This window comes from Protopterus annectens, chromosome 1.part1 (genome assembly GCF_019279795.1).
Source record: "Protopterus annectens isolate FY-2018-M chromosome 1.part1, PAN1.0, whole genome shotgun sequence".
NCBI classification, from domain to species: Eukaryota; Metazoa; Chordata; order Ceratodontiformes; family Protopteridae; genus Protopterus; species Protopterus annectens.
This window is the reverse complement of record NC_056726.1, coordinates 1,755,620,547-1,755,644,197: the sequence shown is the minus strand read 5'-3', so window position 1 is coordinate 1,755,644,197 and position 23,651 is coordinate 1,755,620,547.

The following is a 23,651-nucleotide window of genomic DNA, read 5'->3' as shown; positions in this document are numbered from 1 at the left end:
ATACACTGTATGGGATCCTTGTGTTTATTAGGGGATTTCAACACTTTATTACAATGACACCTCACATCTGGACTTAATGCAGTACTCCATTTTACATATTTATGTTATGTAGTAGGTTATACAACATAAAACTGTATATAGATTCCTTTCACATGTTAAGTTTGATTTTCCTATAGTGAGGATCTTTTTGGTGGAATCTCAATCTTATGTATGCTGTGATGGCTTACTGGTTAACTACTGTGACTATAGTGTACAGGGTCCTGGCTTCAAGACCTGCAAGGGCTGTTTATTTTGTTGCTGGGCAGAACAGCAGTTGTTGGATACAGAGTGATTTAGGCACTTTTAGCAATTGTAGGTGAGTTTGCACAGGTTTGCACGAAGGTAAGCAATGCTAAAGTCTGATTAAATATGCTTACAGAGAGTTAACTTCAGTATCGCTTAACCTGTGTCTGCATTGCTTACCACCACGCAAATGGGCTTAAACCAGCTTACTACTGCTTAAATATGCTTACTCCCGCTTTCTACTGATTAATAGTGCTTACTTCCGCTTACTCTAATACTAATTTAGACAGAAATGTAACATGGTTCTTGGGAAGGTGGTGGATTTGGACACTCTATGAATTTATCATTCATTACACATTATACCTTTGATTTGTGTCCCTGATTCATGTGTACATTTACTGTATGGGGCACTTGTGTTTATATGTCGATTTTCAACATTATTACAATGACACCTCACATCTGCATTTAATGCAGTACTCCAGTTCACAAATATATGTTATTTAGTAGGTTATACAACAAAATATATTGTTCATAAAGCGATTTGACATGGAAAATGGAGTATACTGGAGTGAGACTAGAAGCGGGAATAACAGCTCGTAATGTGAATGTACTGATCACTACACTATTGCAGTACTGCTTCATTTGCATATATCTTGATATTTATCTTCTTGTGCCATTTTCGCTACAGTATACGTAACTAAGCAATGGGCAAACCCATGCACCTATGGTTAAATTTTATCTGTTTGATAAAAAAAAATTGTTTACATTATTATATTTTCAATATTACTCTTATAAACTTGGGAGGTGTTGCTGGGGGTATGCAACCCCCTATGAGCAGTCTTGCTCATTGTACTAGCTAAACTGCAGTTCTTGACTGCAGGGGCATTTATATTGTGAGAGCTCTGCTCTCAGACATGCCCCATGCACTCGTGCATCCCCCATGTCTGTTTAGGAGCTCAGGTAGCGCACCTTCAATAATATGTATGGCGCGCTGTTGTGCTGCTCATAAACGGTCGCTTCCATGCAGGACTAAGCTATTCTTACATGGAAGTTTACTGAATCTGGGTGCTTATTTATTTATTTTATTTTTACATTTGTTAACTGGGTTTGTCTGACTGGGCCCAGAGAGCCATTTTCAGCGGAGAACCGAGGAGAAAATCTACAGGAAAGTAATTAGAAAATAAGAAAAAAAAATAACAATTCAAGATGTAAGTTACTTAACAGTACAAAAACAGAGATATAGAATACAAATATATACAATGCAAAAGTACAGTATTTTGAGAATGCAGTAACAATATGTTTGAGAAATTTGGTTAGCATTAAGTTATTTACAAGGACTGTAGGAATGCCAAAAATAAAAAAAATTCAGAGTAACATCATGGCATAGTACAACAAAGATGCATTTAGTAGCATATATACCAACTGCAGAGAGAGTAACATATGTAGACAGTTTAGGTAGATACCAGGCAGATATGTTAATTGAGAGAAGAAGTAAAATTAATTCGGTAATTTCCTGATAAGTACAGATCCATGCAATGCTGGAAATGAATTTATAGTTGCTTTTTGAATTCATCACTTTTTGTAGTGGAGCAAAGGGACAATGGAAGTTTGTCCCATGAGTATGCAATTGAATGACTGTAATGTATTTTTCCAATATTTTTGTTTGGCTTGGTCACCTGGAGGAGGTCTTGTTGTGTGCTTCTGAGGTCATGATTGGGTCTGTAGGGTGTAATTATGGATGCAAGAGCAGGGCAGAAGTTGCAGCTATTTAGGATGTTGTGTGCAATTTATAGTTGTGATATTTGAAGCATGTGGGGGAGCTCAGGCCATCTTAAGCTTTTAAGGGATACACAGTGATTGGATTTGTAGCTATTACTGGTTGCAAATCTAACTATCTTGTTATAGTTGGTTTCTAGTTTAGTTAAGAGATTATTTTGGAGGTTAGTAAATATGGGAGCAGCATACAGCAGGGATGGTAGAATAAATATTTCAGTCAGTATAGGTCTAGATTTGTTAGGTATATATTTGTTGTTGTAGTATAGAAGACCTAGTTTTTGTTTGGACTTTTTGATACAGTTTAAGATATGTAGGTTGAATTTTAATTGGTCATCTATAGTAATGCCAAGCAATTTGGTGTTTGAGTCAGCGGTGATAATTGTATTATCTAAGGATGAGATGGTGAAGTTGTCTATAACTGGATTGAGGTTTTTTTGGAAGGAAAAGAAGAAGCTTGGTCTTTTTGGGGTTGAGAAGTAGGTTGTTTTCAGTTAGCCATTGTTCTACTAGGTGCAGAGATTGTTGAGTGACAGTGTGGAGATTTTGTATATTGTCAGAGGTGTTAATAATTGTAGAATCTTCTGTATACTGTGTTAAGGTAGAGTGCAGGCAGTAGACATGGAGGTTATTTTTAAATATATTAAAAGGTAGGGGGCCCAGGATAGAACCCTGGGGAACCCTAGTCTTAACAAGACAGAAAGGGAGAAGGATGTTTGCCATCTGACAGACTGATATCTGTTTGAGTAATAGCTGGTAAACCAGGAGGTAGTGAAGGTAGAGATTTTAAGTTGGAAAATTTGTTTAGGAGGATGGGATGGGAACTGGTATGAAATGCTTTAGATAGGTCGAGGAATAGAGCTGATACAAGTTTATTATTATCTCTGGCTTGGGTAATGTTGTGTGTCAAAGATAGGGGGACAGTGGTAGTACTGTGTGAGGGTCAGAAACCATGCTGTATGGGTGTAATTAGGCTTTCCTGTAAGAGGTGGTTTAGTATTTGTTTATGTATACATTTTTCCAGTATTTTGGATAAGGGGATAATATGGCAATAGGCCTGCAATTTGAGGGTTCTGTAGAATTTCCTCCTTTGTGGAAAGGTATTATGAAGAATTTTTTTCAGATATCTGGTACTGTATTTTCTTGGATGGATCTATTGATAAGTATAGAAACAGGGCATGCTATGGATTTGGCTGCATGTCTCAGTAATAATGGAGGGAGTCGGCTGATGTAGAACAGGGTTTAAGTTTGTTAAGAATTGATCTGATGAAGGAAGTTGCTATGGGTGCTAGGGAGAAAGAGGGAAGAGATGAGGTGGGAGGTGGAGTCTTAATAATAAGAGTTTCTAGTTTAGTACGCTTTTCTATTGTTTTGATGAAAAAGGTGTTAAGTAGGGTTGCAGTTTTATTCAAAGTTTTTTTTATGGAATGGAGTTGGTGAAGAGGGGTTCTCTGGAGACAGTAATTTGTTTATTGAGTGCCAGAATGTCTTAGGTTCATAGGTTGATACTAGGCTATCTGCCCTAGGGCATTTATAAGCCTAGCCAGAATGTGTTTGGCTTTCGCCACCCTTTTAGATTAGTTGACTGTACCTCTGTATAGTAGGTCACAGAAGGTAGCCCTTTTAAGGTTAGTTTACTATACCTCTGTCAAGCAGGGACACAGAAGAGATCCCAGGGGTAAACTTATGATCTCCCATCCACTCGTCAAGATTTCTCTTGAAGAGGGTCAGTGAGGGGATCTGCCTAACATGGATTGGGATTTTGTTCCAGAGTGAGGGGAGCCTCTGGGATATAAACCTGTCCCTCCAGCATGTCCTATTTATTTCTGTGCTGAGGTTCAAGTCCCTGGAGCGTGTAGCTCTAAGGGATTTGGATTTCCTGAGGTGAAGCATGTCCATTAATTCTGGGTTGGACATGGCTTTATACATCAGACACAGATCGCCGCTGAGTAGGCAGTACACAACTGAGTAGAGCTGGAGTTTATTTAGCCAAACTGCATAGGGCATCTGTTTGAGCCCCTTGATCCTCTTGGTGAGATACTTTTGGGGTCTTTCCAGTTGCTGCAGGTGTCGGGTAAGGTACATCCCAAACGGGGCATTGTACTCAATTATGGGCCTGATAAGTGATGAGTAGAGGGGCACAATGACCTCTCTTGATCTAGATGTGAACCCTCTCATGATAAGGTGGGCTATATAGAAGGTCTTTCTAACCACTTTGGCAACGTGATTGTCAAAGGAGAGATTGTAATCTACTTGGGTCCCCAAGTCCCTAATTACTTCTTCTGTACTTAATGGATTACCACCTATGTGGTAATTTGTGGGCACTTTGTTTTTCCCAAAGGGGATGACTATGCACTTTTTGGCATTTAGCTTTAGGCCATGGCTCTAGCACCAGTTATCCATCTCTGTGAGACCCTTTTGGAGGATGCTTGTGTCAGCTGGAGAGTCGATTATGGCACCCAGTTTGCAGTCATCTGCGAACTTGGTCAGCCATAGTCCACCCGTGTTAGCCTGTACCTCAGAGAAATATATACCGAACAAGGGAGGTCCCAGGACTGAGCCTTGTGGGACTCCACTTGTAACTGGTTTAGAGTCTGACATGGCACCTGCTATTCTGACCATGTGGGTTCTATCCCTGAGCCAGTTTGCAACCCATCTTGTGACATAGGGGTTGATATTTAAGCTGGTGAGCTTATTTATGATGCCCGAGTGAGGTATTGTGTCGAAGGCTTTTGCGAGGTCCAGGTAGGCTGTGTGGACTACCTTCCCTTCATCTATGGCTTTGGTAACTGTTTAAAAGAAGTCTACCAGGTTTCAAGAGGCAAGATCTGCCCTTAACAAAGCCGAATTGGGTAGGATCCAGTGTCTGGAGGTTCCCAATGTCTTTGTTTATGATTTCCATGATGATACACTCCATAGCTTTGCAGACCAGGCTAGTCAGGCTTATAGGACAACAGTTTCCGGGGTCTGTTGTGGCACCACCTTTGTGGAGTGGGACCACTGTTGCTGTACACCATTCCTTGGGTGCATATCCTGTAGTAAGGCTGAGATTGAACAGTGACTTTATATGAGGGTTTAATTCTTCTTGTTGCTCATGTAAGACGCAGCCCGGGACACCGTCTGGTCCCATTGATGCTGTGTTTTTTGCTTTGGAGAGGGCAGCTCTCACCTGTGCATCTGTGATCTCAGGAAAGCTACACTCTGTTGGGATAGACATTTGCTCATTTGGGGGGGGGGTTTGCACTGAACCTTTCTGCCAGGATGTTGGCAATGTCTGTGGGTTCAGCGTATTTTTTGTCATTTTGCACTAACTCAGAGCATATCTGGGAGTTGCCTCCCAGGTTTCTGACATAACTAAAGAAGGCCTTGTGATTATCTTTAGTGTCTTGTGCAATTTTTGTTTCGAAGCTGGCGTTAGATGATTTTATGAGGGATTGTAGTTTCTTGCTAGTACTGATCAGTGATGCCTTCCCTTTTTGGAATTTTGCTCTGTCATGTAGTAGCTTTCTCCTTCTGTTGTATAGATTATTTATGGCCGGGGTCCACCAGACAGGTCTCCTGCCTTTGGAGGAGTGAGTCTTGGTTTTATTTGGGATAGCATGCTCCATGCACTCCTATAGGTGTCCATAGAATGCTTTTGTAAAGGATTCTGCATTTTGGGTCGTATTTTCCACTGGCCCAGGGGCTTTGAAGGATTCCACCTCAGTTTTGAGAAGTGTGAAGTTTGCTTTTGAGAAGTTCTTCACCGTGGTTTCTTTGGCTAGGGGTAGGGATGGAATATGGATGTCCAGTGAGATTTGCTTATGGTCTGATCTTACCAATGAGGGGTATACCTCTGGTGTGGAATATAGAGACCCCATATCGGTGATGACCAGATCCAATATGTTTTCCCCTCTTGTGGAAGTGGTGACCAGTTGTTCCATAGCATTTGAGTTTATAAATTCTAGGAACCGTTGGGCGAGGGTGTTTGGGCTTGAGTAGTTTTCCAAATCGATGTTTGGGTAGTTGAAGTCACCCAATATAATAATGTTTGGAGAGACCTTCATATTCTCCAGTGTTCTCAGGAAAGCCGAGTGAGGTTCCTGTGTTTGGGAGGGTGGTCTGTAGCAGGCTACAAACTGAAAGGCAGTTTTGCCCACTGTTAGTTGCACATGGATGGTCTCCGATGCTTTGTGCAGTGCCACTAACCTGGAGGTGTGGGTATCTTTGATAAATATGGATACTCCCCCTCCTTTTGTGGTTCAGTCCGAGTTTTGGGGCCGGAAAGCATGGTATGAAGTATAACCTGTTAGTGCTGGGGTGCTCTCGGGAGCCTTGAACCAGGTTTCTGTTACTGCACAGATATCGATATTCTCCATACTGAGGAGAGTCTTGAATGCGTGCATTTTGAGGTTTAGACTTCTGGCATTGAGCAGCATTACCCTTAGTTTTTTTTCTTTTTGTTGTTTATGGGGGTGTGTTTGTCTTTTGAGCCTTGCCTAAAAAAGGCACTATGGGGGAGGCAAGAGCCTTTGCCAGTATTCGAAAACCCAGGGGTGACAGGTGCAAGCCGTCCCTAGCGAAGCAACGTGGCTTGTCGAGCATGTCATCCCAGGCTGACAGACACTGGATCGCCTTTGAATGACACCAATACTTTAGCCAATTGTTAAAATTGATCATTTTGTCTTTATACTGTGGCATCATTCTTGGTGAGGGTAAGATGCTACTCAAGGTCAGGGTCATACCAGCCTGGGCTACATGATCAAAGAGCTCCTGTATGTCTTTTTTCATGTAGTCCAGGGAGGTACGTCTCAGGTCATTCACACCAGCATGGACAGTGATGGAGTCATATTTGTACTTGCTTTGGAGTGACCTGGGTTCTTGTATTATGTGGCGGATCCTGGCACCCAACAGACAGCTTACAGTGACCTTCTCCTTGTTCAGCCTGGTGAGTGGGACGTCAACAATAGAGTCACCTATTACAAATGTATTAGGTGTGTTGTTTAGCCTTAAGGGCTGTGACTGTGTGGCACACTGACTTTGTGAGCTATGTGCTACATGGATATTGTTTTGTGGTAGGTGTTGCTTGGATGTCTGCTTTGGAGGTCTCTGCTGCTTAGGCAGATTTTTATTTAGAGCCTCCGAGTATGTTTTTGTGCGTTTATGTGTTTGGTTTGCTGATGCGATAGGTCTATGTGAGACTGGATTTGTGGTGTGTGTGGTTATCTTCTCCTCCTGACAGGCTGTGCGAGTACTGGGTTGAGAGAGCTTAGCCTTCAGTTTGGCTATATAGTTGCATCTCTCACATATATTTGAGCTTGTTGGGAGGAAGAGAGGGTGGTCTGTATACATAAGGCAATTGTAACATTGCCTCAAGATTCCCATATTCACCAGCTGGACTGGAGAGTAAACTCGAAACTGACCTTTGGACATGCCTGAATAATATAGGAAACTACTTATTGACTGATCAGAAAGAACAAGTAGGGAGAAAGTGCTTAGAAGGAGTATAAGAGGATGTAGTGCTTTAGTTTGTGTTTACCTATGAGATTACTTATACGAGCAAGTGCAGGGCTTTAGAATGAAAATAGTGTGCTTAGAGATTTAGAGCAGTTCTAAGGGAAAAAGTGAAGAGCAGACTTTGTGGGGCCAGGAATAGTTTAAACCTGTTTAGGCGGCACTGTCCGACGCTGCTTTGTGCGCAAGACTGTGCAAAAAGAGAGTTGCAGGGTTTTAAGAGAGAGATCAAGGAGTTTGGAATTGACCCAAAATGGCCAATAAAACTACAACTTCTAGGCCGTAACCACTCCTACAGGGACAGGCAGGCTGCTCAGTGTTAACCACTGCCACTGGTAAATGCAGAGACTTCCCTTTAGCCCAAGCAAGCACTGGCCTCCAAGAAACTTACAAACAGTTCAGAACAGCAAATCTGTAACTGAACTTTCTTAAATTTCAGAAAGTGGGAAAAAAGCAAGATTTTTTTTTTTTAGTTTAAAGGTAGCAGAGATACACAAGTAGCAAAATATTCACAACAGTGCAATAAATGACCCCACACTTGAGTGCTAGGCCAAAGTCAGGTAAAATGCAATTTTAAGAGAAAAAACAATTTCAAATTAAGTGCAACACAGGAAATGCAGTAAACAGGCTCTAGATGTGTTCTAAATACTGTTTCTAATACAGATATAAACTTTAGCAAGCTGGAAAACGCCGAAAAGTAGGCGGCAAAGCAGTAATTCTAAACAAAAAATCAGAAGAAAATACTTAAAATCTCAAAAGTGGCTCCTTTCTTCTCTCAGCATTTTCTCCCCTTGGTAGGTGCTAGAACAACAACTAACAAGCCTAGAAAGATGCCAAAACCACGAGGCAGCAGGGTTTTAAGAGAGAGAGATCAAGGAGTTTGGAATTGACCCAAAATGGCCAATAAAACTACAGCTTCTAGGCAGTAACCACTCCTACAGGGACAGACAGGCTGCTCAGTGTTAACCACTGCCACTGGTGAACACAGAGACTTTCCTTTAGCCCGAGCAAGCACTGGCCTCCAAGAAACTTACAAACAGTTCAGAACAGCAAATCTGTAACTGAACTTTCTTAAATTTCAGAAAGTGGGGAAAAAAGCAAGATTTTTTTTTTTTAGTAGCAAAATATTCACAACAGTGCAATAAATGACCCCACACTTGAGTGCTAGGCCAAAGTCAGGTAAAATGCAATTTTAAGAGAAAAAAACGATTTTAAATTAAGTGCAACACAGGAAATGCAGTAAATAGGCTCTAGATGTGTTCTAAATACTGTTTCTAATACAGATATAAACTTTAGCATGCCAGAAAATGCCGAAAAGTAGGCGGAAAAGCAGTAATTCTAAACAAAAATCAGAAGAAAATACTTAAAATCTCAAAAGTGGCTCCTTTCTCTCAGCGTTTTCTCCCCTTGGTAGGTGCTTTAGCAACAGCTAACAAGCCTGGAAAGACACCAAAACCATGAGGCAGCAGGGTTTTAAGAGAGAGAGATCAAGGAGTTTGTAATTGACCCAAAATGGCCAATAAAACTACAGCTTCTAGGCAGTAACCACTCCTACAGGGACAGGCAGGCTGCTCAGTGTTAACCACTGCCACTGGTGAACACAGAGACTTCCCTTTAGCCCAAGCAAGCACTGGCCTCCAAGAAACTTACAAACAGTTCAGAACAGCAAATCTGTAACTGAACTTTCTTAAATTTCAGAAAGTGGGAAAAAAGCAAGATTTTTTTAGTTTAAAGGTAGCAGAGATACACAAGTAGCAAAATATTCACAACAGTGCAATAAATGACCCCACACTTGAGTGCTAGGCCAAAGTCAGGTAAAATGCAATTTTAAGATAAAAAAAAATAATAATTAAGTGCAACACAGGAAATGCAGTAAACAGGCTCTAGATGTGTTCTAAATACTGTTTCTAATACAGATATAAACTTTAGCAAGCCAGAAAACACCAAAAAGTAGGCAGAAAAGCAGTAATTCTAAACAAAAAATCAGAAGAAAATACTTAAAATCTCAAAAGTGGCTCCTTTCTTCTCTCAGCGTTTTCTCCCCTTGGTAGGTGCTTCAGCAACAGCTAACAAGCCTGGAAAGATGCCAAAACCACGAGGCAGCAGGGTTTTAAGAGAGAGAGATCAAGGAGTTTGGAATTGACTCAAAATGGCCAATAAAACTACAGCTTCTAGGCAGTAACCATTCCTACAGGGACAGGCAGGCTGCTCAGTGTTAACCACTGCCACTGGTGAACACAGAGACTTCCCTTTAGCCCAAGCAAGTACTGGCCTCCAAGAAACTTACAAACAGTGCAGAACAGCAAATCTGAAACTGAACGTTCTTAAATTTCAGAAAGTGGGAAAAAAGCAAGTTTTGTTATTTAGTTTAAAGGTAGGAGAGATGCACAAGTAGCAAAATAGTAAGAACAGTACAATAAATGACCCCACACTTGAGTGCTAGGCCAAAGTCAGGTAAATTGCAATTTTAAGAGAAAAAAACAATTTAAAATTAAGTGCAACACAGGAAATGCAGTAAACAGGCTATAGATGTGTTCTAAATACAGTTTCTAATTCAAATATAAACTTTAGCAAGCCAGAAAATGCCAAAAAGTAGGAGGCAAAGCAGTAATTCTAAACAAAAAATCAGAAGAAAATACTTAACATCTCAAAAGTTGCTCCTTTCTTCTCTCAGCGTTTTCTTCCCTTGGTAGGTGCTTCAGCAACAACTAGTAAGAGTTAGAATGTGGGTTACTCAGAGATTTTTTGATAATTTTTTGTCTAGTAGGACCTGCTTTTTTGTTTGGTTGTGAAGCTGTTTATATAAGTTCAGGTGGAAAGTTGAGTTGTTATTTTTTTCCATGCTCTCCAGGCACTGTATCTCTTGTTCATAAGTGATTGAGTTGCCTGGTTTAGCCATGGTGCATAATTACATATTAGCCTAATTGTTCTACTGGGAACCAGGGCATTAAGGGTTTCTAGGAATATATTGAAGCTTTGGACAGTCTCATTAAGGGGTAATGTATGTAGGAATGACCAGTTTACAGTGGACAGTAATTCATTTAGGGTGACAGAGTTGTAGTTTTTAAGGTTACAAGACTCTTTGTATTGGTGGAGCTTGTTAAGATTGTGAGAGTGTCTTACTCCTGAGGTAGGAAGGTGGTCACTAGGGGAGCTAGGTAGGGTGGAAGGATTATGATAGCACTGGGGATTGGATACTAATATCAAGTGAATAACTGAGCTGTTCTGGGAATTTTGTTCTGGTGCATGGGTGAGATGATCAGCTGGGTAATGCTATAAAGGTTTCTAGAGTAGCTAGGAGTAGCTCAGTTCCAGTCAGTATTCATATTCCCAAATATGATGGTTTCATAGGGAATGGATATAGAAATCCAAGAAAGAAACTGCTCGAGTATAGGAATGTTTTTACTTAGGGGTATGTAGATTGCTGCAATGACACGCTTTTTGTGTTGATTAAGGTTACAGGTTGCTATAAGTATTTCAGCAGGGCAGAAATCAGGGATAGCTATTGAGAGAGGGGAAAGAGAGATGGTCAGAGTAGAGTATAGCTACTCCTCCACTCTTTATTTACCTCTGTCTAGTCAAACAATATTATAACCGGGGCGAAAATTTCACAGTTTGTAATATGAGGTTTTAGCCATGTCTCAGATAGGGCAGGTATATATGGGTTATATTGAAAAATCCAGACATGAAGCATGGTGCTTTTATTGACAATGCTTTGTATGTTCATTGACAAAAAAGATTTTTGGAGGTTTATGATTGTAATGAGTTATTTGTGAGGCAGTTGGAAAGGGTGGTGCTGTATAATGGGGTGAATATCACCAAATAAGAGTAGTATTGTGCTTTGAAGTATTTGTAGGAAGAAATATTTGCAAAGGAACTGAAGTTTTGTTTTGATGAGAGGCTGGGCATTCAGTATGTACAATACTTTGAACTTTTGAAATTATATAGAAATATGGTTAAAGACAGAGGGGCAATAGGGGTGGAGTAGTTATTTGTATGGTGGGTAGTGGGATAAGAGAGTGTGAGAGATGGGGTGGTAAGCAGGTGAGGAGTATGGAAAGTGGCTAGAGCTGAGAAAAGAATTAAAAGTAGGAGGGAGGAAAATAGAGTTTTGAAAGGTATAGCAATGGTTTAGTTTCAGGTCAGAAAAAATTAAAGGGTAACTATTTTAGGTTAGTAGAAGAAATCAGGATTGATAGAAAGAGTTTTATAAAGTGAGTGAGTGAGTGACTGTAAGAGTCAAAAGCAGATAAGGATGAGGAGGGGTGGGGAGTGAGCATTACAGTTAATGGTGATGTGGGGTATGAGGAGAAGGGGTATTAATTGGCTAGTGCAGAGCCAGGGAAAAGCAGTTTAGCTATAAAGGAAATGATACCAGGGGTGTGTGGGAAAGGGGGTAGGGTAGGAGAGTTTTATTGAATTACCACTTGTGACACAGGCAAGTTTACATTCATATAAATGTTTATTTGTGTCTTTCGGCTTTTCCTGGTTAGGGGTTGCCACAGTGGAACTCCGGTCTACTAATGATTGGCAGTTGATTTTTATGTACCAGCTTGCTAGGCCTGATGCACAACATTCAACGAAGGTACACCCATTCACGCATGTCTCCATGCAGAAGACGCTCTAGCTGAGAATTGAACCTGACAGCGTCTTACTGTGAGGCGACAACGCTACCGCAGCACCACCATCGCGGGTATTTACATTCATATAAAAGTAATCAAACTATATTAACATAACCATTATACTTCACATATATTGCTATATATCATATAACCTAAGCAATATTACATAAACTATTCAATTCCTGCCTTTTTTAAACAAGAAACGTCTTATTAAATCATCACTTACTACACAGGCAATCATACGTTTATATAAATGAAAACAAGCCACACCGACACAATCCTAGTTGTAAGCATTTAACATCCCAAACCATACTGACACACTCCCAGTTGAAAACATCATACATCACTTTTAATCGACCCAATCTTTCTCACTCAAACATTACATAGCTCATTTAAGTCCTGCCACCTTTTAGACCTCATTCCTTCCCTGTATGTTTTGTTCTCACAATTCCCATTTTTTTCCTATGTAGTTTGATTTTGTATAAATTATTGTCAGAATTTGAAAGCTTGGGACTTAAAACCATACATCAGCATGCAGATATTGAAAATAGATCTTTAACTACCTGTAACATGATGTTCTATAACAATATAATAGCAGCTATAAATGAAAAAAAGTGCTAGGATGTAATTTACATAGATTTGTCTTCAGCCTTTGATATGGTCATACACAAAACACCGATCAATAAATTAGAACAACTAGATATTAATGCAGTCTTGATAAGATTAATAGTTGCATGGCTTACAAATAGGATACAACAATATCATTCATAAATTGAACAGGTGAAATTATAAGTTACAGCCAGGGTGTCCCACAGGGCTCTGTCTTGGCTCATATGGGTCTATATCATATGAGCGAATTGCACAAATTCCAAAAGCTCATAATATCAAATGTACTGGACCTTGAACATCCTATTGTGGGGGGCTGTGTCCCCCACACTACCGCTAAATATATATTACAACTCCAAGATCGCACTACAGTGAGGAAAGGGCAAATATCCCATTCTTCTCTGTATCGCGATCTCAGGAAAAGCACTTCGAGTACATTCGATATTATGAGCGTTCTCAATTTGTGCGATTCGCTCATATGATATAGAACCACCCATACTTGTTTAGGTTGTGTCTATCAGAGCTACTTTTTTCATTTGGGATGTTCTATAGTATGCATGGTGATGACTTGAACATGAAAAACTGATTGCATCTGTTACAGGTGGCATGTCTGTAAAACAAGTTGACTAAGCATAGAAGATTTGGGAGGTAAAAACTGAATTGACAATAATACATCACACAGTGATTGATACTCTAGATTTATTTAAGGACCTGGGTACATGGGTAGATCAATCTTTTAGTTTTCCTTATCAATTGGTTAATGACAGTTATAAAACTACAGGTTATATAAAACGATTTACAACATCCAGCAAATCAGAAATAATGAAATAATTATTTTCAAGTTACATGAGACCCAAAGTAGAGTAAGGAATGATAATAATAATAATATAGGTTCATAGGTGTACACTAGCTAACAACCATATGGGTCTTTACAAGCCTAGCTGTACAACCCAACCAGGTTTTGTCCCCAAGTTGCTTAGATGCCTATATGGTGGGTTACGTTAGTAATGAGATAGCTAAGAGTTATGTGGGGGTATGTTAGTTGGGAACTAATTTACTTGCTGTTGACATGGAGGCCAAACCAGGGGTAAATTTGAGATTTCCCATCCAATGATCAAGGTTTCTTTTGAATATGGTCATAGATGAACTCTGCTTCTTCTAGATTGGGAGCTTATTCCACAGTGTGGAAATCCTTTGAGACACATATTGGTCTCTCCAACATGTTCTATTTATGTCACAGGCAAAGTGCAGGCCCTTGGATCTAGTGTTTTTGGTGCTACTTCTTTTGTGACTGTAGATATGAATCTGATGATGGCTTTTATTCTACGCATAGACTACCTCTCAGTAATCTGCAGGAGACTGAGTACAGAGAAAAGGCCTTAAGGCAGTCTGTGTAGGACAGGGCATTCATACCTCAGATTCTGCTGGTGTGGAACCCTTGAGGGTGTTCAAACTGATTAAGTACATGCCAATGTGGCCTTTGTACTCAGTGATGGGTCAGATAAGGGCTGAGTAGAGTGGTACCATAACTTCTTTGGACCTGGATGCCATACCATTGCTTATGAGTTGGGCAACATAGAATCTTGTCTGTGTGTTGGTCAAAGGCCAGATTACTATCTACATATTTTCCCAGATCCCTAACTATCAGGATAACTCTAAGGGTGTTTTATCAGTGGAGTAATTAGACTCAGTGGATGATTTCCCAAAGGGCATTATAATGCATTTCTTCAAATTGAGTTTTAATCACTGGCTGTGGCACCAGTTATTTGCTTGTGTTAGACTCTCTTGTAAGATATTGCTGTCATGAGAAGAATGTATAATAGCTCCCAACTTAACAATGATCTGCGAACTTGCTGAGCCAGAGGCCTTTGACATTAGCCTTTACTTCTGAGAAGTAGATGACAAACACAAGTTGGCCCAATATAGCACCCTGGGATACTCCGCTGGTCCCTGGGGGAGATGGTCTCACTGATCATGACTTCTTGTATTCTATCTGTGAGCCAGCCAGCAATCTAGTCAGTTATGTATGGATTTATGCCTAGTTCTGAGAGTTTGTTAATAATACCTGAGTGGGGGGGCTGTATCAAACTCCTTGGCTAGGTCAAGGTAGGCAGTACGACTATTTTCCCCTCATCCATAGCCTTGGTGACCCTCTCAAAGAAGTCTACCAGGTTGAGTAGGCAAGACCTTTCATTAAGAAAGCCAAACCTGGGATGGGTCTACTACCTGTAGGTTGCCAATGTTCTTGGTGATCATTTCTATGATAATTTGTTCTATGGCTTTGCAATAATATCTAACTTGTCAGATTGATCAGTCTGCAGTTCTTGGTGTTGGTTGATAGCCCACCCTTATGAAGAGAGGTGGCTGTTATGTCCCTCCATTCACCTGTCAAGTGACCTGTTTTGAAGTTGTAGTTGAAGAGTGTCTCAAGTGGTCTGCTTGATCATATTATAGTCTGTTTAAGAGGCAATCGAATAGCGAAAGCTATAATGCAATTAAGACAAGAAGTGTCACTGTTTGAAGAGTAGAGAAGTGGGAGCAGATCAACAAAAATGCTCAGATAGATAGACGTGATAAAAACAATGTGCACTATTACAACAGATCAGGGTTTATCTTGCACTATCACAAATAATAAACTAAAAATATCAGCACAGGCAGAAAAACTTAGACGATATACAGATAAATATAAAGGAAAAGTACAAAATAAGCAAGTTATTGATGACCCAAAATGTTTTATAGTGAACTGGGAAACAAGGTAAAAGAAATTGAAAGTCCACAAAAAAGAAGAAATAGATACATTTTGGAGAAATATTTCTGAAGATCCTGTGGAGCATTAAAAGATGCTAAATGGAGAGAAAAGTAAATGAAAGAACAAGAAGTTCAAATGTACATGATATGAAATGGGATATGAAGAGGGAGTGTATAAATATCTGGAAAGTGATGAAGGATCAAAAATAAAACATGAACAAATGTGAATAAAACTCAGTAAGGAATATTTAGAAGACTTAAATTAATCCTGAAAACAGCATTGACATCTAGGAACAAAGTTCAGTCTATAAACCAATTTGCTCTTCCTGCTTTAACTCACAGTTTTGGGGTGACTGGTCTGAAAAGGTGTTGGATAGATTACACAGGAAAACAAGAATGATGCTTCATGCTCAAATGATTTATAAAAATCAGTGCATACCAAGATTATATATTTCCCATTCCAAAGGAGGTATGGGCCTTCTTGAAATTGATTACATTTATAGATCTACAGTCATGGGACTGCATACATATCTGCTGATCTCACAAGACCCAAACATACTGAAAGTTTTGAAACATGCAGACAATAAATCAAAGATGACTTCCCTGCTTACTCTAGCAAAAGCATATTGGCATCAAGAGGGAATGGAAATCAAACCAGAAGTAGATAAAAATCAGGCAGCAACTGAATGTGCCAAAAAAGCAAAATAAAGAATATAACATGAAGGATGACATGAGAAGGCAAGAAATTTGGAAATGCATAAATAAAGTTGCAAGTATTGAAAACTCCTGGAACAACATCAGGTTGATCAGGACTGAATGCAGGAATGGCTAAGGAGAGGCAAATTCAAACCAAAAGATGAATGGTTAACATCGGTGGCCCAAGATAGTGGACTACATACATGTTGGTCTATTGAACATGTGGGAGAAACAGACAAATGTAGGTTTTGCTGGTTGTGACATACTAATGGCAGAAAGACTGTATACTGTAAGCCATAATAATGTGGCAAGACTGTTGCACTAGGGATTGTCCAAACAGTATAATACTGAAGTAGCTAAAAAACACTGGAAACATGATCCACAAAGTATCATAGAAATTGATGAAGTCTACATCACATGGGATCACCCATTACCAACAATTCAAAAGACAGATGCGAGAAAACCAGATATAGTGGTCCATGAAAAGAAGACAAAAGTAGCATTGTTCATTGACATCACTAGATCCAGTGACTACAGTGTCTTCTGTACAGAGAGATACAAAGTCATAAAATATTAGGATTTGCAGGCAGAAATGAGAGCAATGTGGAAGAAAGATATCCAGACAGTTCCAATAGTAGTGGGTGCAACGGGTCTTATAAAAAAGAATCTACAGTCATATTTAGATGTGTTACCAATACATGTAAGTCCACATGAATTGCTGGAGTCATTACTGGGCACATTGCGGGTACTGCGAAGAGCACTTCTGGCTGACATCAATGATTGAAACAATACTAATTTCATGAACTTTAATCATAATTTGACTTAGGAATGGGATCCAGTCCCATCATGGTATCAGAAACCCAAAAGATTAGGAGAAATTAAAAAAGGCAACCAGAAATATTGTTAGGGTATATTGAAGCAGTGTTTTTGGCCTTATTGAGTGCCACCAGGACCTGCCCCCCACTGATAGTTGGGGGGATATGCTAGAAGGCATTTCACAAGGGGTAATCAGATGTGAAATAAGAGCTAAACTGATCTGCCACTAGATTTGCTATGTCACCCTCATCAGTAAAGGTTGTGCCAGTTATCACCAGCTATGCACACTGCTTTGTGTTATCCTTAGGGTTCCTAACATAGCTGAAGAAGGCCTTGTGATTGTCCTTAGCCTGAGAGGCTATCCTGATCTCTTAATTGCTCTTGCTGGACTTTATTAGATCTGTTAGTTTAGTTGAATCAGAGAGCTCTTGTCTATATGAGAGTTGCTCTTTCTGATTTTGTCCATGACTTTTTTTTTTTTGTTATATACCCAACACTGGCGACTGTTTATGGTGGTACAACAGCCTCAGTGAAGACATGTACATGTTTGTACAGGGTTTCTGTAAATAATTCTGCATAGTTAGCTGTATTCCTTGGGTTTGGGGGAGCAGTGAATTTTGACAAACTAACAACAAGAAACATAAACCGACAAACCAAGAAAATAAAAAACGCACTGCTCCGCTATTAGACCTTCAAAGAAACCACTCATGAAAATAATAAAACAACAGGATTTATTCCACAAAGACTGGTATAAGTGCTTTCATTTTCTCCACTGTAAAACTTCCTCAGATACAAAAATACCAAAATGCATAGAACGAGGCGTTTAGGGTTATGTTAGGTGTTTGACAAAATCATCGTTCTTTGTATTTTTATTTGGGGATGTTTTATCAGTTTTATAATAATACCTTTAATAAAAGTACACATGAGGGTGGGGAATATAATGACTGTAATTCCTTATGGGGATGCGAGGGTAGAATTTTGGTGCAGGTCATGTGATTGTTTCATGAATGGGATTATATGACTGTTTTAGACGGTCACATGATTCTTACTATGTTTATTTAAATGTGGACCTATGTTGGTATTTTTGTATCTGAGGAAGTTTTACAGTGGATCAAATGAAAGCACTTATACCAGTCTTTGTGGAATAAATCCTATTGTTTTATTATTTTCTTGAGAGGTTTTTTATGAAGCTGTAAAAGTGGAGCCGTGCATTTTTTGTTATTTCTTAATTTTGATAAACTGTCATTTAATAGGATGTAGTTTGCTTTAGCATTGTTCCTGTTACAGGTTTAGTTGTGTTTTCCAGGTGGATTTTTATTTTGAGAGACACAGTTTTGTGGTCCAAATTAACCAAGGAGGATGTGACAAATCCAATATTTTTGATTCTCTGGTTGGAGTGCACACTATCCATGGTGTTTGTGTTGATAAAGTCCAGAAACATTGTGCCTGTGAGTTACAGGCAGTGTATGTTTCCCAGTCTATAGACAGGCAGTTAGAGTTTCCAAAGAATAGGGTATTTGGTTGGATGGTGAGCACCTCTAGTAGGTCTAGGAAAGAGGTGTGAGCTTCATGGGTCATATAGGGTGACTTGTAGCTGACCAGGGCATGATAAGGAACCTTATCTCTGGAGACTTGGACATGGATGAACTCCAGGGCACCATCTTGTTTAAACAAACTGAAGTTGTACTTGTTGCTGGTGCAGATCAAGATACCTCCACCTTTAGCCTCTATTTGTGCTGTCTTTGGTCCAAATGTGTGGACGGCACTGTAGCCTTCCACTGCCGGAGTACTTTTTATGTCTTTAAATCAGGTCTCAGTGACAGATGTCTACATTCTTCAGAGTGAGGAGAGCTTGTAGGGTGTGAAGTTTTTTGTTTAGGCTCCTAGCATTGAGTAATAACACCTTAAGGCTACTTTGAGTTTAATTTGCTATGTTGGTCGCTTTGTTATTTTGACATTGCCTACAAAAGGCTCTAAGGAGTGGATAAAGTTGTAGTCAATATCCAAAAGCCCAGGAGACTGATGCAGACCATCTTTGGCAAAGAAACATGGTCTGTTAACCATGAGTTCACATGCTGATAGATACTGGATTCCCCTGGAGCGACACCAGTAATTAAGCCACTTATTAAAATAAATCATTTTCTGTTTGTACTGTGGCATCATCCTTGGTGAAGATAAAATGCTGCTCAATGTAAGGCACGCACCTGTCTGTGATGTATATTAACAGAGATCCATAACGTCTCTTTTATATAATCCAGTGAGGTACGTCTCAGCCATGGAAACACCTTATAAGAAAATTAGCATGAGGAAATTAGAAATAGTACAGCTGAAACATACTAAGGATATCTGTGTATGAGAACATTTAAATTGTTATGAAAGATTAAAATATCTGAACTTGTACAGTGGTTCATATAGATATTTAAGAGGAGACCTTATTTAGGTATATAGAACATTTAAAGCCAACTACATCTGGGAATATTTTGGGTTATTTAAGAGTAGCAGAGAATCATCAGACAACCAGTATGGGAGATTATATAAGAATAAGACATGTACAAATTAGTTCCCTGGGACTGTAGCTGATGTGCAGAATAGATTACCAAATTATATTAAAGCAAGCACTACAGTAAATGTTTTTAGAAACACCTTGGTCACTTATTATGGAAATGAGCAATTTGGTATATTAGCAGGCTAGAAGGACATTATTGTCTCTGTTTGAAATGTCTGTGTGTATGTATGTATGTATGTTTGTATGTAAAGCTGGACTAAAAAATGAAAAAAAAAAGTGATTGCAGGGGTCAAGCCTTCCTGTACCTACCACAACCCCAATACTAATATATACCAACTCTGAGATTGCACAACAGCAGAGAAATGGCAAATTCCCACCCTTCTGTGTACCGCACCTTCCTAAAATGTAATGTCAGGATTTTATGATCATACAACTATTTGATCCCTCCCATGGCACTCATTTCCCTGGATTCAGCAAGCCCTGCATGACGTGCAGGACTAGTGCAGGAGCTCCAGCAGGCAATATGTCTGCCATGCAATCCAGGAATAAGCTGTAGGGACGTGCGCAAGTGCTCCTGCACTAGTCCTGCACGGACTCAGCCCCTGTATGCAAATTACCCCATTTGCAGGAGAAATCCATGCAAATGAGGTGAATGTGTGATCCAGGAACCTGGAAACTGGCCGTGCAAGACTAGTGTAATCTGCAGAAATGTACTCCGCCAGAAACAGAGTACATTTCTGTAAACTACAAAATGGAGCCATGACAGCTCCAAATAAAGGGTGAATATTATGTAGAAAGCATGCCAATGGCCAAATATAAAGCCACTGGCATGGAAAACAGCTGCAAAAATAAAACAATCAACTTTTATTTTTTTTTTGCCAATCTCGGCTGTTTAAGCATAAGGCAGCAGCGTGCAAACGGGATCGTGTGGAAAATAAGAAAAAAAAAAACTAAAATAAGCATTCTAACCAAAATCACTATTTTGCCATTATACTCAATAGCAGGCAGAAGTCAACATGGCCAGTGAATAGTGGTTGCTTTGGGGGAGGCTCAATGTGGGACATGTAACTATGCATCAGCAGGCAAACCTATGCAAATGAGAGGAATGATACTGAATCCCAGATTTCCCCTGCATGCTAGACAGCACCCAACAGTGTAAGAGCAGGAATAGCTTGGTGCAAGCCTAGGAGTTAGCTGACATCAGAGAGGTGTGTGTCAGGCATACTGTAAGTGGATTGGAGCCACGTGGCTCGGTTTTGCCCTTAGCTTAGCAGAGTTAAGCAAGGGTGTGTGTCTGAGGCTGCCTAACACTCTTTACATTGACTAAGCGGGTGTGTGTGCCTCACACCGGGTTTTAAAGGGGAAAAAAAATAAACCAGGAAATAGCAGCTCTGTGCACATTTGAGCACTCTGTTTGTGCTATGTGACCTCGGGCTTAAACAGGAAGGCAATGGAAAGGGAAAACAGCAGTAGGAAGGTAATCTAGGAGAACTAGTATAGCTGGCAGGTGAAATGTATCAGAGTCAGCCAATTACACAGGCAGCAGACCAGACCAGCCCAGAACACTACTATAAACTATGCAAACACCTTTCCCTCTGGTTTTACCCACATACTCTACAAGACCAGTGTATACAAGCAGGGAACTTTTAGCAAACAAAATCAACAAAATGATAGGGGCTGCAATAGCTATCATATGACAACATGTGGAAGAGGCTGAGGGTGGTGAGGATGTGAATGCTGTTGAGCAACCCACAGTGATGAGATGGAGAAGAGTGTACAGACCTAGCGTAGCCTACCAGAGGGTACATGAGCTGGAGATAGTGGAGCGCTATAGGGTGGAAAGTGACCTTCAGCAAATTGTTGAGCTGTGCCAAACATGCCTCACACACAGAACTAACAGAGGGGAACCCATCCCAGTGGATACCAAGGTATGTGTAGCCCTAAGAATACTAGCTATAGGTACCTTCCAAAGGCCAACTGGGGATATCATGGGAATCTCACAGGCATCAGCATCCAGGGTACTCCACCAGTTCCTGGATGCTATGTCAGCATATGCTGATGAGCACCTATATTTCCTCAGCACCCATGAGGCGTTGGCCAGCAATATGCATCTGTTCCACCAAATAGCAGAATACCCTAAGGTAGTGGGTGCTATAGACTGCACACACATAGGTTCATAGGTTCATAGCTAGGTAGTAGGCTATTGGCCCAAGGGCCCTACATAAGCCTAGCCAACAAGGTTCCCTGGCTTACGCAACCCAAGAAAGTTATTTTCCTGTGCCACTGTCGAGCAGAGACATATGCATCAAAGCACCACCTGGTGAGTGTTTTGGGTCTACATCAACTGCAAGGGCTTCACCTCCATCAACTGCTAGGTCATATGCGATGCAGAGGACATAATAATGAATGTATGTGCTGGCTGCCCTGGAAGCTATCATGATTCCCACATCTGGCATCTGACGCAGCTGTACCAGAGATTTGCCAGTGGGGGCACCCCTTATGGTCACCTAGTGGGGATGCTGGTTATGTACTGGAGCCGTGGCTGATGACACCCATCAGAAATGCACACACACATGAACAAGAACTCCATAATGAGGCACACGCACAGACCAGAATTATAACAGAGCATGTGTTTAGGCTGCTCAAGTCACGGTTTGGGTGCCTGGACTCATCCGGTGGAGCCTTGCAGTACTCACCAACCAACTACATGTACTAAAATTGTTACTGTATGTGCCATGCTACACAATATGATCCTGTGGAAACAGCTGCAGCAGGAACAGCATGGGGGCAGGGCCACACAGCCCTCCACCATTGCCAAGACCTGCACAGGCACAGAGTGACTCAGAGGAGGAACAACCTGAATAAAGCACAACACACAGTAGTGGATATAACATCAGAGCAATTTACTTCTGGTACCTCAGCTGTTTGCCTTCATGGGACATTATACCTTCAAATAATAGTAGTTTATATAGTGCACTAACTCCCATTCGATTCTCGGCTGGAGTGCGGGGAGTGCCTTCTGTGTGGAGTCTGCATGTCCTCCCCGCGGTTGGGTGGACATTTGAAAGACATGCATAAACGGGCGTGCCTTCGTTGATGGTTGAACATCAAGCTGGCACCTCAGCATTCATGAAAATCTACTATCAATCATTAGCGGACCGGAGTTCCGCTGTGGCAACCCATAACCAGGAAATGCCGAAAGACAACAACAACAACAACAACAACTAACACAATTGTATCAAAAGCCCATCCCATCAATTAAACAATTAGAGGAACAACCTGATCCTGCCCCATTAGGCAGAAGGTGGCATGCCCAATATGGCCTGACCTTGGCAAAGAGGCAACGCATAGCACATACACTGACACAGGACGGACCCAGGGAATGACACCTCTCTCTGACTCACACATACAGTAAAAGGGATGTCAAACATGACACTACCTGTGCCCAACCATGTGTAGGGAGTGTACTATGTGCATCTGACATAGGCAGCCCTTCAGCACCACCCTCAATTCTGGCATACCCACTAGGTAAGTCACTCAACTTACCAATTGCCGAATGTAGTAGTATGTGTTGTTACCTGTACCTATGGTATGGATGTGAGCATGCAAGGGAATTTGGTGGCTGAATGGAATGCCAGCAGATAATAGACACCTATAATGGCAGCATGAGATCTGTAACAAATATGGGTGTCACCATAGTAGCCTGTACTACACATGTTGACAATGTGTATGGAAATGTGCTGGGCCAAATGTGTGTTCATATGCCACGCACATGCCAGTCAGGGAGGTTCACATACCCAACAACATTCACAGCCAACAGGACAGGTGCAGACAAACACAAGCAAACGCTGTGCTAAGGCCACTAAATTATGTCTATGGGTAACCTCTCCCCTGGCCTACACAGACAGATTACATCAGGTCAGGCAGTGGGATGTTAGTTCTTAAGGGTAGGAAGTCAAAAACTAATATGTAGGTCAATCAAACGTAAGACCTGTAGAACACTGATATGCCTCTAGTCAGCGTGATAGGTTAGAAAACAGAATGAAATGGAGTACCTGACATATCAGTACAGTCATAGGAAATGTGCAGAAGTGTCAGATGTGCCCCCC